This window comes from Leptonychotes weddellii, chromosome 4 (genome assembly GCF_054177405.1).
Source record: "Leptonychotes weddellii isolate Sample4059 chromosome 4, ASM5417740v2, whole genome shotgun sequence".
Taxonomy (NCBI): domain Eukaryota; kingdom Metazoa; phylum Chordata; class Mammalia; order Carnivora; family Phocidae; genus Leptonychotes; species Leptonychotes weddellii.
The window spans coordinates 101,394,967-101,410,186 of NC_138372.1; the positions used below are offsets into that span (position 1 = coordinate 101,394,967).

Genomic DNA, 15,220 nt, shown 5'->3' on the forward strand with positions numbered 1-15,220 from the left:
ATAGCAGCAATGTCCGCAATAACCAAACTGTGGAAAGAGCTGAGATGCCCTTCAACAGACAAATGGATAAGAAGATGTGGTCCATATATACAATGGAATATTACTCAGCCATCAGAAAGGATACCCAACTTTTACATCAACATGTGAGAACTTAAATTCTAACTTAAGTTGGTATATACAGATTACAAGCTAAAAAGTAAAAAAGTAAATTAAAGGGTACAGTGTAAGTATAAAGTAAAATTAACCAATGAAGAGGGATAGAGCACAGGATGGGAAAGGATTTAGACAAATGGAAGGATGGAGATCCAGGAAGGACCTACATGTAAACAACAACTTGGAGGGGTTCAGGGAACAAGCCACATAGAAATTTGGGAAAGAAGATTCCAGGAGGAAGAACCACAAGTGAGAAGGCAGGGAGCATGCCTGCATGTGGGAGGGAGCAGGGTTACTGATGGAGGAGGTTGGAAGGGACCATATTGGAAAGTGACATCAGAGAAGGCCTAGCTGAGCTTTTATACCAAGAGATTGGTTGAGAACACCAGGGGAGCAGGTGCAAAGGGAGAGGAAAAGAGGACCAAAGACTGAGCTCTGGGGCATTTTAGTATTAAGGAGTAGAGGAAACCGGAAGAGCCAGCAAAGGAGACTGAGAAGGAGCAAGAGTGAAACCAAAAGAGTGACATTCTAGAAATGAAAGCAAATTAAATATTCCAATAAAGTGGACTGATCCTTGAAATTCTGCTGCTAAATGAAGTAAAATGAGATTTGGGAATATCATTGCATTTACCATCACGGAGATAATTTTTTATCATAAAAAGAGCAATTTAATGTGGGTTCAATAAAAAATGGCATGAGAAAAAACAGATAAAGTGCATATAGACAGTCCCTTATTAAGAGCAAAGTGAGGCAAAGAAAGGGGGCAACAGCCTGAGAGGTTGGATCAAAAGAGTTTGTTTTTAATGGGATGAAAAAGCGTGTGTGAAAGTTGATAGAAATGATGAGGCAAAAACTGGTGGTATAGGAGAGAGAGAGAACTGGTGGCTCAGGTATTTGCATGGATGGAAGGAGTGGGATCTGAAGTGCAAGAGCAGGGATGGTGTTGGTTAAGAATGGGCACTCTTCACCCACAGGAACAGCCAGAGAGGACAGGTAAATGTGTGCAAATGTAGCAGGCAAGGTGATGTGGTGGTAGGAGTTTGGTGGCCTTCTTACTTTCCCACCAGAGATTGGAAAGAACCATTGCTGAGAGGGCGAACAGGGGGCTTGGGGGAAAAGGCTAAGATATGATAATCATGTAGCAGGTTACTGGACTAGGGAAATAGGGTAAGATTGTTGGACAGTGTGGAGGGTCCATTGGACTTAAAGTGAGATCAATCAGCAGGGCAACATGATCTGGGATTTTGTATTTGTTTTATTTGTTTTACATCCACATTGTACTGCATGGGTTCAGGTGTGAACAGAGAGAAAGTCTCACTCCACCAGGTTTGGGATTTGACAAGCATATGGTAAGAAATAAGTGAGGGGCAAGGGAGTCAGGGGTATAGGGAAAGAAGGGATCATGGTGTTGGGTCACTAAATGTAAGCTGGATAAGGCAAGAAGTGAAAATGTGGCAAGATGAATAGATAAGCTCTAGAGGAGTTGCAGGACTCCTAGAGGCCAGACACCACAGACAGCGAGCTAAGATATGAGGTGATGGTCAGAAAGTGAACCATTGTGAAACTGGGATTTGGTGAGGTTGTGTTTCTTAATCATGACATCTGTATAGGCATGAGAACAAACTAGAGAGGAAGATATAATCCTGAAGTTCAAGGATTAGGAGGCTATATTACTAGACATTTTTTATTCCTAAGATTGCTTCACGTTTATGCATTGAATTCCTACAACTTCTCCGTGTGTGGAAATGATGGTATTGACCCAACCCTAGCTACACATTAAGATCACCAGGGGAGCATTTAGAAAATAGTGATGCTGGTACCACGGTAGAAAGACTGAATCAGAATATTTGAAGTTAAGGATATCTGTTTTAGAGTTTAAAAGAGAAGTATAAAATGTATTTAAAATACAAATACATTCAGTCCAAGACAAAAAAAGAGTAACAAAGCAAACTCCACCCCGGTCTCCAACATTGCCCAATATATGATGTAAGTGCTCAGATATTTTGGAATGAATTAATGAAGTAATGCCGATTTTATGTTCTCCAGAACGGTGCCTCTTCAAGTTGAATGTGCACATGAGTCACCTGAGAAGCTTGTTAAAATGGAAATTCTGATTTAGCCAGTCTTGAATTTGGCTGAGTTTCAGCATGTATACCACAGAATGCCAGGCTGTGGCATAGAGGACCCTCTGATTAGCAAAGTGGTGAGGGATATTTTAGTGTCACTGGATAGGCATTGCTGAAGATGTGGATGCCAGACCAGGAGGGTGGGTTAACTTTTGACTATCAGAAGTTAATAAGAACTAATGCATACCATGGAGCAATGCATGATGGTGATGAGCTTAGCCCTAACCCTAACTCAGGACCTTCATGGGTGAGGCTGCTTTCACTTCCCATTTGTGTCACTTGTGTTTCCACCAGCTGAAATGCAAATTTGGCCTCACCTGTAACCCCACCCCTGATTCTGCCCCTCCCTAAGCCAACCACCCAGTTTCTTTGCCCCACACACTTCTTCCTCACCCCCCTTCTCCCCTCTGCCTTAGGGTAGAAGCCCAGGAGAGAAGAAAACAGTAATGGACCAGTTGTGGAATTACCCACAAAATCACTACTCGCATCTGAGGAACATCTGGGGTCACATACAAAGCAGAAATGACTGGCAAAGCCTGAGCCTAAAAAATACCTTCTGTGGTGTTTGTGCCCAAAATGCATCACCTAAATGTAATCATAAGAAATCATCAGACTAAATTGAAATGAAAGTCAATAACTGGCCTGTATTCTATAAAAATGTCAAGATCACAAAAAAACAAGGAAAATGTGAGGAACTGCCCTAGAATGAAGGAGAATAAAATGAGATAATAGCTAAATGAAACATGAAATCCTAGACTGAACCTTGTTCCTGAATAGAAAAGGTGATTGGGTCAACTCAATATTTGAATGAGATCTGTGCATTGGATGATAGCATTATATGAGTGTTGATTTCCTGCTTTGGATGGATATATTCTGGTTATGCAGGACAGTGTCTTTGTTTTTAGAGTAATGGGGTATTATGTCTGCAATTTACTCTCAAATGGTTCAGAAAAATATGAAATAATATGTGTGTGTAAATGTGTAGAGAGTGAGAGAGAGAATGTCACAGGTATACAGAAATCCTTTGTATTCTTCCTTCAACTTTTCTGCACATTTGAAATTACTTGAAAGCAAAAGCTTAAAAAAAACTTATTTCCTAATATTCTTTTCTCTTTTTTCCAGTTTTATTGTGAAATAATTGATAGACATTACTGTATAAGGTTTAAGGTGTTCAGCATGATGATTTGATTTAGATATAATGTGAAATGATGACCACAATAGGTCTGGTTAGCATCCATCATCTCATGTAGACACAATAAAAAGAAAAAGAAAAATTCTCCTTGTGATGAATTAGGATCTATCCTCTTACGAACTTTCCTATATACCATAGAGCAGTGTTAGCTGTAGTTGTCATGTTGTACATTATATTCCTAGTACTTATTTATCTTATAAGTGGAAGTTTGCACCTTTTGACCACCTTCTTCCAATTCCCCCTTCCTCAACACCCTGCTTCTGATAACCATGAATCAGATCTCTTTTTCTATGAGTTTGGTGGGTGTTTTGTTTTGTTTTAGATTCCACCTATAAGTGAGATCAAACAGTAGCTGTCTTTCTCTGACTTATTTCACTTAGCAGAATGCCCTCCAGGTCCATCCATGTTGTCACAAATGGTTAAGATTTACTAGTTTTTATGGCTGAGTAATATTCCACTGTATATATATACCACAACTTCTTTATCTAGTCCTCCATCAGTGGACATTTAGCTTGTTTCTTTGTCTCAGTTATTGTAAATAATGCTGCTATGAACATGGGGGTGTGTAAATATGTTTTTGAGTTAGTGTTTTCATTTCTTTTTGCTTTCTTCCCAGAATGAAATTGCTGGATCATATGGTATTTCTATTTTTAATTTTTTGAGGAACTCCATACTGTTTTATACAGTGGTTGCACCAATTTATAATCCTACTAACAGTGCATGATGGTTTTCTTTTCTTACATCCATGCCAGCATTTGCTATCTCTTATCTTCTTGGTGATGGCCATTCCAGCAGGTATGAGGTGATATTTCATTGTGGTTTTAATTTGCATTTCCCTAATGACTAGTGATGATGAGCATGTTTTCATGTATCAGTTGGCCAGTCATATATATTCTTTGGAAAAATGGCTACTTTTTTATCAAAAATAATATGTGGCCTTTTTGAACTAAAAAGAAAATACATATGAACAAAAAGGAAAGTATAGAAAACACTTTTTTTACATAATTCTATTCATTAGAACAAACTACCCTTAATTTTTTTGGTATATGTTATTTCAATATTCCTAAACTTTCTTATGACTGGGAAGTCAACATTAGTTCTATTTTTTTAAAGATTTTATTTATTCATTTGAGAGAGAGAGAGAGAGAGAGCACAAGCAGGGGGGGAGGCAGAGGGGGAGGGGGAAGTAGATTCCCTGTTGAGTGGGGTGTGCAAGGCTTGTTCCCAGGACCTGAGCTGAAGGCAGATGCTTAACCATCTGAGACAACCAGGCACCCCAAGTCAACATTAGTTCTAGTAAGAACACTAGATCCCTCCATTAGCAGGGCAAAGAAAATGAGCAGATAACAAGGACTCCAATTTTGCATCTTGAGAAGGTGTCAATGGCCATATTCCCTCATAGTCTCTCACAAGGAACAATTGCCCCTGCTGGTGCTGAGAATGACCCAGAGAAAAAGGCAAGCTGCCGGTCACAGAGGGAACACACAGGATTCTGACTATATTAATGGATCCTTCCCACTCAATCCCATTTGAACTCCTGGTTGCACAACTATTTTAACTATAAACTTTAAAAATCTGAGAACTATGTTTCACAGGAAATTCCAGTGCCATGGAGGACTAGAATGCGGGACAGAAAAATCTAAGCCAAATTAATTATAGAAGTTTGCACTTCATCTCTGTGGACTAGTTTCTAAAGATACAGAAAAGAGTGTGGTAAATGAGAAATGATGGTAGCATAAACTGGACGTGGGGAGGGGAGCAAACATGGAAGAGCACCCTCATGTTATAGGTATTGGGAGGGACAGCTGACAAGACTCAGTGGTTGACTAGATGTGTGTGAAGAGGGAGGACAGAGAGGCAAGGACAGGCAGATTGAATACAATGAGAAAAAAGAAAACACAAATAAAAGTTCAAAACATCAACATAATTTACCTTCTTTGAAGCATTATACTTGTTTTTACCTAAGAAAGCAACCTTGACTTGTGGGACTTTTCAAGTTAATGGATTTTGGTTAATCTTGGCCAGGTGTCTGTTCCTGATACAGTTTGGATCCTGGGCAAACTTACTTAACTTCATTATAATTTAAAGCTAGTTGTTAGGTAACTACATCCAGGGTTCTTTCTGATCTCTAGATCAAGATATCTGTGCCAAAATGTAGGTAAGCTAATTTGAAGGTTAGAGAGAGTTGATACACTTGTATGAGAACTTTAATCATCTTCCATTTGTGGAACTCTCTCTGTGTGAACAAAGTTATTTTACCACAGAAGCTGAATGATCTTTTGCCTGGTATGCTTAGCCCCCTTTTTTAAAACATGAAGAAATAGAGTAGACTCCTCCCATTGAATGACCAACAACTCTCTGTCCTGGATTTCATGAGGCAAAACAGTTACAGGAGAGTGAAGCAGCATCATGTGAGCTGAAACTACAAATACATTTTGTTGCATCTTGTTGAAGAAATGGGAAGTCAAAGGGAGAGAAGATATGTTGGTGAGGAAGAGAGCAGCCCCAGGAGGGTTGCCATGGTGATAGTTTTATGGGCAGATAAGTTAGGGGTCCCTGGAAAAAGAAAGATGAGACATAGCTTTCTTAACATAAGAGATGTTATTTTAGGCCCCTCAGCCATTTTGTGATCTATGCCTGACAAGCACAACTTGCCCAAGCACATTTCTTGCAGAACTGCCTGGGATATGTTTAAATTGCAGAAAAATGGACCACAATGGTTATAGATTTTAAGGAAATAAAGAGAATGCAAAAACTAACAGTCTCTACTAACAGGCCAGAAAATAGCTTGACCATATCAGAGACCATAAATCAATGGTAAAACTGTTTCAAAAGTAAAGATTGACCTAACGCACATTCTCGAGTCCTTTTTACAGAATCTAAACCCCTCTGAGCACTCAAACTCTGGACTAACTGGATCCAGAGAACTGTTGATGTGGACCCTTGCTGGCCCCCATGACCTCAATCAACCAGGACCTGGATTCTGTTGACCTAGGATGAATTTGGCCCCAGTTCTACATGAAGCTCTCCTTTGCCAAGCCCTTCCATGAATATACATGCACCCTCAGCCTAAAACCTCCCTAATTTTGTTGCAGAAGGGGTGGGCACTGCTTTGGGAAATATCCATGCTGGTCTCCTTACTTGTTGCAAGTAAAACCCTTCTTTTTCCCACTCTTTTGTCATGACCTCCACCAAGAGGCAAACCCAGTTTCAGGTTACAGGCTCAGGACACTGATTTTGGCATTGGGACACAGGTCTATAGGACACAAGGAAGAAATGGGATAACTAAAGGTGGAAACACAGTGCCTAAAGGACAAATGAAAGGCATCCTACTTATGAAGTTGTTTTTCAGCATTGTTCTGGGTCTTGTATGGGTACTGATTAGTGATCAGCATCCTATGACTAAATGCTTGTACTGTGCATATATTTTCTAAGCTATCAAATATAATGGTAAACACTTCCTGTGTACTTATCTAAGAAAAAAAAACCACAAAAATATAGTGTATCCATAAAGACTATAGAGAAGAGTGTTAAGTGCTAATGATTATATTGGAGAAATAAAGAAAGAATGCTTTGGAAAAATTCACCAGGATAGAGCCATGCATTAAAACATATTTCACAAATTATGTTTGAACAAAATATGCCTGAGATGTGGTGCATTTGGTGCAGTAAACAAAATCAAATGAGACCACGGAATGTTTCCCATAAAGTCCTAATGGTGCATTCAGTCACTCCCTTTTCTTTGATCTTATTTTTCTCATTAAAATCCAATCTATGACACATTTAAAATTTTCTCCCACCTAACAGTAACATGCACAAAGCAATAAGCTGCACACACCCTAGGGGAGAATACCAAGTGAAGACTCTCTGATTTCTAAACCCCTTATAACACCTCAATTGACACGACCTAAGATCATCACTGATTACACAATTCTGACACACTGCCAGGTAGGAGTGTGTGAAATATGTTGATAATAAGTACAAGAATGTTGGAAATGAGTCACACAATTGTTTCCTGTTTTATGGGGAAGAAAATTTTTAAACAATTCAAAATTAAGCTTGAAGGAAAATTACTTCTACCCCGGACATCTAAAAGCATGGGTGACAGCTTAGCCCATACTATTACAATTGTTGAACTAAATCTGCTTTGCTTACAATGATGCATTAGTCTTTTTAATTCATCAGTATTCTTGCCTGAAAGCTCAAAAACTAATCATCTTTTTCATGCTATAGCCAATAGCTTTAGCTATTCTCGGAAGTGTTCCCCTCTTCCAATGGAAACCTACAGACAGACACACAAAGCACCCTAAATGATTTAAGATCTTCTTTTCATCTTTATTTACTACCATGGGAAAATAAGACTTCAATTTTTAAAATATATTTACAAATAAACTCATCATCTACTTAAGTGAAGTTAATTATCTTCCCTTGAAATGTCTTGTTGAAAGTTAGTTAATTTTGAGGGGCACCTAGATGGCTCAGTTAGTAGAGTATGCAACTCTTGATCTCCAGGTCATGAGTTTGAGCCCCATGTTGGGTGTAGAGATTACTTAAAAATAAAATCAAGGAAGGAAGGAAGAAAGGGTGAAAGGAAAGAAAGAAAGAAAGAAAGAAAGAAAGAAAGAAAGAAAGAAAGAAAGAAAGAAAGAAAGAAAGAAAGAAAGAAAGAAACAGAAAGAAAGAAACAGAAAGAAAGAAAGAAAGAAAGAAAGAAAGAAAGAAAGAAAGAAAGAAAGAAAGAAAGAAAGAAAGAAAGAAAAGAAAGTCAATTCTAGCCTCAATACTGAACTTACTGTGGGATGATTCCGTGCTTCTTCCTAAGCAAAGCCACCATGCTGTATAACTAAAGCTAAGGGAAATTCACCCTTGGTATTATGTAGAACAAAAGGATGGAAGGAGAGTCCCATGCATTTCTGTGGTGTTTGTGCTGCCAGGAGATAGGACTTACTTAATGGCCCTAGTACAGTACTGTCATTCTTTTGAAAATGACAGGTTTGGAAGATTCACCAATCAAAGGCAAGCCCATAAGGAACTCATCAGCTCATACAGGAGAAAACAGTGAACAGGCAGTGATAGTATAATAAATTCCTCAGCATGTACAAAGAAAGGGAGTTTATCCACTCAGTTTTGAAGGGGTGGTGAGGGTTTCCCAGTAGACCCCACTTGTAAGCTGCATCATGGAGCCATGTAGGGATGGAGGTAAGGAAAGCAGAAGATGAAAAATGGGGAGGATATTCCAGGTAGTAAATGCAGCACATGGAAATGCTAGAGGTTAACAGCATGAAGCTTTGAGAAGGACCCCTGCATTCAGCCTGATCAGCAGAATTTCTCCAGTGGGGTCCATAAGTCACCTCCATTTGAATCTCCTAGCTTGTTGCAATAAAGCTTCCTTAGCCCTGAAACCCATGTACTACCTCAGAATCTGGAGCCCAGGACTTTGTATTTTAAATAAGCATTCCAGGGAATTCATAAGCACTGGATTGTATATCCTCTAGCAAGACATAAGTATGGGAAGGGAGGAAGTGGCAAGAGAGGATTCTGGTGAGATGAGCAGTGTTGGACCACAAGATCCTTGAACACTAAAGGTATGGGACTTGGGACTTTCCTGAGTGCAATAGAGGAGCCACAGCCAGAATCTACATAAGAACAAAAAGGGAATGGAATTCTACTTTAGAAAAAGCACTCTAGAGGCAGCCAGGGAGAATAGATCAGAGCTGGGAGAGACTTGGGCAGAGTCATCCAGGGGCAGAAGAGCTGAAGAGAATTAGTAAGAAGCAGAACTGACTAGAACTGGTGATTGGTCCAATGGGATATGGCAGGTGAGGGGACATTGTTTTATTTATTTATTTTTTAATTTTTATTTATTTGAGAGAGCGAGCATGAGCAGGGGGAGCAGCAGAGGGAGAGGGAGAAGCAGACTCCTCGCTGAGTGGGGAGCCTGTTGTGGGGCTCGATTCCAGGACCCCAAGATCATGACCTGAGCCGAAGGCATATGCTTAACCAACTGAGCCACCCAGGTGCCCCGAGAGAACATGGTTTTAAAGACAGGGAGACATCAAGAATGATCCCTCCCTAGGGTCCTAGCTTGAGTTCTATGTAAAGGGAGCTGATCACAAGCTGTGGCAAGGAGAGTAAGTTCAATTGAGCTAAAAGCATCTACACAACTCAGGTTGAGGAGACACATCTAGGATAGAGTTAGAGACCTAGAATCAATACACAGATGGCAATAGAAGCTTTGGGAAAATAAAAGCTTATGTTGCCACTTTTCTTCATAAACTAGAAAGTGGAGTTATTTCCCAATACTAAGAAAAAAAGGAGGTGTCAGAGAATGTAGGAAATATAAAATAGCCCTTGTGAAGCTGTAAGAGAGAATGCTGAATAGGGAAACAGAAAGCATTAAAGGTTCATCAAATATGGAAGGACAAATTGTAGTGGCTCCAGTTGTGTTGACTATGTGTTTCTCCCACAGCACTTGCCCACCAGTGGGGCAGGAATGGAGAAAGAAGGCAGCTGGAGTGCTAGGGACTTAGAGTCTCCAAAGAAGCAGAGGGACTAGAGGGCCCTCTGGTCTTGAAGACTTCCTCCCAAATGCTGTACTTACTCCCCAAACTCAGATCTGGGAACAAAAACCTGCCATGCTTCTCTTCAGTGTGGTTCTGCCTTGCTGCTTGTTTGTTAGTTCCCCTGGGTGTGCACATGCACACATGTGCACGCACTCCCACCACTTTCCTGTGAACACAAGCACTATTCCTTGACTACTTACCTAGCCCTACTTAGGTAGCAGTGAACGTTGACATTTCCTTCAGTGTTATGGTTATATTTGTCAATAGCCAAAAAGCTAATGTGATGATTAAGTAGAACAATCATTTGAAGCTGTACTCTGAATTCATAATTACTACTTCCATCCCCATGTGTCCAAGCATCACTTTCTCTGCTCTCACCCTTTTTAGATATCTTCTTCTCTATGTTTTCCATAATCTCCTACTTACTCCACAGAGCCAAGTATATCTAAATCAAGTATAAATGACCTCCCTGCCCTGCTCTGCATGCTGAACTGGCACAGTTAGGGATGCTGCCTGGCCAAGCACATGCGGGCCCTGGCCCAGAGCAACTGGAAATCAAGGAGTAAAGGATAGAAAAACTTAGTTTTTCTGGGTTCAGGACTCCTACACACACCCAGGTTCCCAGTTTGACTGATTAGTTGATTTCTTTATTTTTTATATAATATGATTCCCTCCATTTTCCTTGTTTCTTCTTTCTGGAAATCCTTTTAATTGCACAAATCCTCCTTAATCTTCTAATTTTTATTTTTTTCTCCCATTCTTTTCTCTTTGTTTTGTTGTAATGTCCTGCAAGATTTCTTCAACTCTGTGTTTCAACACTTTAACTTGTAATATCATATTTAATTATTTTAAGAACTCCTTCTTCTGTTCATAACCCCTGTTCTTTTTTTATGCATTCAACATCTAATCTCTCAGAGCACATTATATAGTTTTTTGGTTTTCTTCTGCTCCTGCATTGCAGGCATTGCTCTTCCTTGGTGTTTGTATTGGAGGTTCTCTACTTGCATGTTGGTGATTTTCCTCAAATGGGATTCTTTGCTGTTGGTTGATATCTAGGAACAGGCACTAATAAAGATTGTTGGAGTGTCTAAGTGTTTGGGCATACACATTGACTCCTGAGCCTCATTTAGAATGACCTGTTTTTTCACTAGGAGAGTCCCAATTGTCAGAATCTATGCAGCATTTTGTGGGGGGAGAACTGATTTTCTGCAGAAAGCAGTTGGCCAATCTCATGCTCATAGAGTATTAACCTGGGTGCTGATGTTCTAAAGAGCAGGAGAGGGGGCTCGAGGATACTCCTTATTTAGTGTTTAAGCTTTCACTTCTCAAATTTTAGTACTGCACCTCACTGCCCCCTCAGCAGTGCTTGGTGTCCTTGTCCAGAGCCTCCCTGGTTCAATATTTCCAGAGAGTGAACCCACGGTGTTCTGTAGGGGAGGAGGAATGGGAGAAGGTAGGAGTTTGTCCATGTGAGGTTAAGAAAGAGACTTAAGAGGGGAAGGGTCATGCTCATTTAAAAGATTAGCAGCTGCCATTATCTTAATTAATATCACTTTTGAGCAGCTTAATGATTTTCTTTTGGGAAATTACTTCTCCCCTTGTCACCTGCATGGCAGAGCAAATCACGTGCCTATTTCCCACTATGGAGTAAGAAAAGCTACCTTCCCTCTACCCTCCATGTACATGAAGGGAGCAGAGACATGACTTAAACAGCCAATCACATGCCCTGTCCTTGAGGGTGCATGATATTGAGAGGCATTTTCATGGCTGAAGGTGGTGGCAGCATTCTGGCCACACTTCTCTAAGAGGTTTTCTGTAAGTCCTATTTTCCAGCCCTCTGGAGATGCCACCATTCATTCTTGTTGATTATTTTTTCTTTTTTAAAGATTTTATTTATTTATTTGAGAGAGAAAGAGAGCACAAGCAGAGGGAAGGACAGTGGGAGAGGGAGAAGCAGGCTCCCCTCTGAGCTGGGAACCTGATGTGGGGCTTGATCCCAGGACCCTAGAACCGTGACCTGAGCCGAAGGCAAATGCTTAACCAACTGAATCACCCAGGCACCTCCATTCCTGTCCATTCTTGCTCAAATTCAAGACGCTCAACAATCTGCAAACTCCTGATATCCTTCCAATAAATATTGTAGAGTAAAAAAAAAAAATTCAGCACTGCCTGCTCTCCCACTAAGTTCACATCTCTCAAAATCTTCTGGGATTCTGTGACATAATAAACCCATGCTTTTTTCTGTCCATACACTCCTCCTTTGTGGCTCTCAGCTGCTATGTTGTTACCATTCCTTCATTTGCTCTGCCAAATATTCTTTTTATTATTATTATTGGGTTATGTTAATCACCATACATTACATCATTAGTTTTTGATGTAGTGTTCCATGATTCATTGTTTGTGTATAACACCCAGTGATCCATGCAGAACGTGCCCTCTTTAATACCCATCACCAGGTTAACCCATCCTCCCACTCCCCTCCGCTCTAGAACCCTCGATTTGTTTCTCAGAGTCCATAGTCACTTATGGTTCATCTCCCCCTCCGATTTCCCCCCCTTCATTCTTCCCTTCCTGCTATCTTCTCTTTTTTTTTTTTAACATATAATGTATCATTTGTTTCAGAGGTACAGATCTGTTATTCAATAGTCTTACACAATTCACAGTGCTCACCATAGCACATGCCCTCCCCAATGTCTATCACTCAGCCACCCCATCCCTCCCCACCACCACTCCAGCAACCCTCAGTTTGTTTACTGACATTAAGAATTCCTCATATCAGTGAGGTCATATGATACATGTCTTTCTCTGATTGACTTATTTCACTAGGATACTACCCTCCAGTTCCATCCACATCCTTGCAAATGGCAAGATTTCATTCCTTTTGATGGCTGCATAATATTTCATTGTATATATATACCATTTCTTCTTTATCCATTCATCTGTTGATGGACATCTTGGCTCTTTCCACAGTTTGGCTATTGTGGACATTGCTGCTATAAACATCAGGGTGCCTGTACCCCTTTGGATCCCTATATTTGTATCTTTGGGGTAAATACCCAGTAGCGCAATTGCTGGATTGTATGATAGCTTTATTTTCAACTTTTTGAGGAACCTCCATACTGTTTTCCAGAATGGCTGCACCAGCTTGCATTACCACCAACAGTGTAGGAGGGTTCCCCTTTCTCCGCATCCCCACTAACATCTGTCATTTCCTGACTTGTTCATTTTAGCCATTCTGACTGGTGTGAGGTGATATCTCATTGAGGGTTTGATTTGGATTTCCCTGATGCTGAGCGATGTTGAGCCTTTTTCATGGTCTGTTGGCCATTTGGATGTCTTCTTTGGAAAAATGTTCGTCTTCTGCCCATTTCTTGATTGGATCATTTGTTCTCTGGGTGTTGAGTTTAAGAAGTTCTTTATAGATTTTGGATACTAGCCCTTTATCTGATATGTCATTTGTGAAAATCTTCTCCCATTCTGTTGGTTGTCTTTTGGTTTTGTTGACTGTTTCCTTTGCTGTGTAAAAGCTTTTTATCTTGATGAGGTCCCAATAGTTCATTCTTGCCCTTGCTTCCCTTGCCCTTGGTAATGTTTCTAGGAAGAAGTTGCTGTGGCTAAGGTCAAAGAGGTTGCTGCCTGTGCTCTCCTTTAGGATTTTGATGGACTCCTGTCTCACCTTTAAGTCTTTCAACCATTTTGAGTCTATTTTTGTGTGTGGTGTAAGGAAATGGTCCAGTTTCATTCTTCTGCATGTGGCTGTCCAATTTTCCCAACACCATTTGTTGAAGAGACTTTTTTCCATTGGACATTCTTTCCTGCTTTGTCCAAGATGATTTGACCATAGAGTTGAGGGTCCATTTCTGGGCTCTCTGTTCTGTTCCATTGATCTATGTGTCTGTTTTTTGTGCCAGTACCATACTGTCTTGATGATGACAGCTTTGTAATAGAACTGGAAGTCCGGAATTGGGATGCCTCCAGCTTTGCTTTTCTTTTTCAACATTCCTCTGGCTATTTGGGGTCTTTTCTGGTTCCATACAAATTTTAGGACTATTTGTTCCATTTCTTTGAAAAAAGTGGATGGTATTTTGATGGGGATTGCATTGAATGTGTAGATTGCTCTAGGTAGCATTGACATCTTCACAATATTTGTTCTTCCAATCCATGAGTATGGAAGGTTTTTCTATTTCTTTGTGTCTCCCTCAATTTCTTTCATGAGCATTTTATAGTTTTCTGAGTACAGATTCTTTGCCTCTTTGGTTAGATTTATTCCTAGGTATCTTATGGTTTTGGGTGTAATTGTAAACGGGATCTACTCCTTAATTTCTCTTTCTTCTGTCTTGTTGTTGGTGTATGGGAATGCCACTGATTTTTGTGTATTGATTTTATATTGTGCCACTTTACTGAATTCCTATATGATTTCTAGCAGTTTTGGGGTGGAGTCTTTTGGGTTTTCCACATAAAGTATCATATCATCTGCAAAGAGTGAGAGTTTGACTTCTTCTTAGCCAATTTGGAAGCTTTTTATTTCTTTTGTTGTCTGATTGCTGTGGCTAGGACCTCTAGTACTATGTTGAATGCCAGTGGTGATAGTGGACATCCTATCATGTTCCTGATATTAGGGGGAAAGCTCTTAGTTTTTCCCCATTGAGAATGATATTTGCTGTGGGTTTTTAATAGATGGCTTTTATGATATTGAGGTATGTACCCTCTATGCCTATACTCTGAAGAGTTTTGATCAAGAAAGGATGCTGTACTTTGTCAAATGCTTTTTCTGCACCTATTGAGGGGATCATATGGTTCTTGTTCTTTCTTTGATTAATGTATTGTATCATGTTGATTGATTTGCGGATGTTGAACCAAACTTGCAGCCCAGGGATAAATACCACTTGGTCGTGGTGAATAATCCTTTTAATGTACTGTTGGATCCTATTGACTAGTATTTTGGTGAGAGTTTTTGCATCCATGTTCATCAGGGATATTGGTCTGTAATTCTCCTTTTTGATGGGGTCTTTGTCTGGTTTTGGGATCAAGGTAATGCTGGCCTCATAAAATGAGTTTGGAAGTTTTCCTTCCATTTCTATTTTTTGGAACAGTTTCAAAAGAATAGGTATTAATTCTTCTTGAAATGTTTGGTAGAATTCCCCTGGGAAGCCATCTGGCTCTGGGCTTTTGTTTGTTGGGAGATT

At 40.0% G+C, this 15,220-nt stretch overlaps 1 long non-coding RNA gene across 1 annotated transcript in view; it reads right to left on the bottom strand.

Moving 5' to 3' along the window:
- Positions 1 to 14,716: 14,716 nt before the first annotated feature.
- Positions 14,717 to 15,220, bottom strand: part of LOC145720900 (uncharacterized) — a 447,488-nt gene continuing 446,984 nt past the window's right edge. The window contains exon 2 of the long non-coding RNA XR_014144171.1: positions 14,717 to 15,177. This is a non-coding gene — a long non-coding RNA (uncharacterized LOC145720900). The remainder of the gene's footprint in view (positions 15,178 to 15,220) is intronic.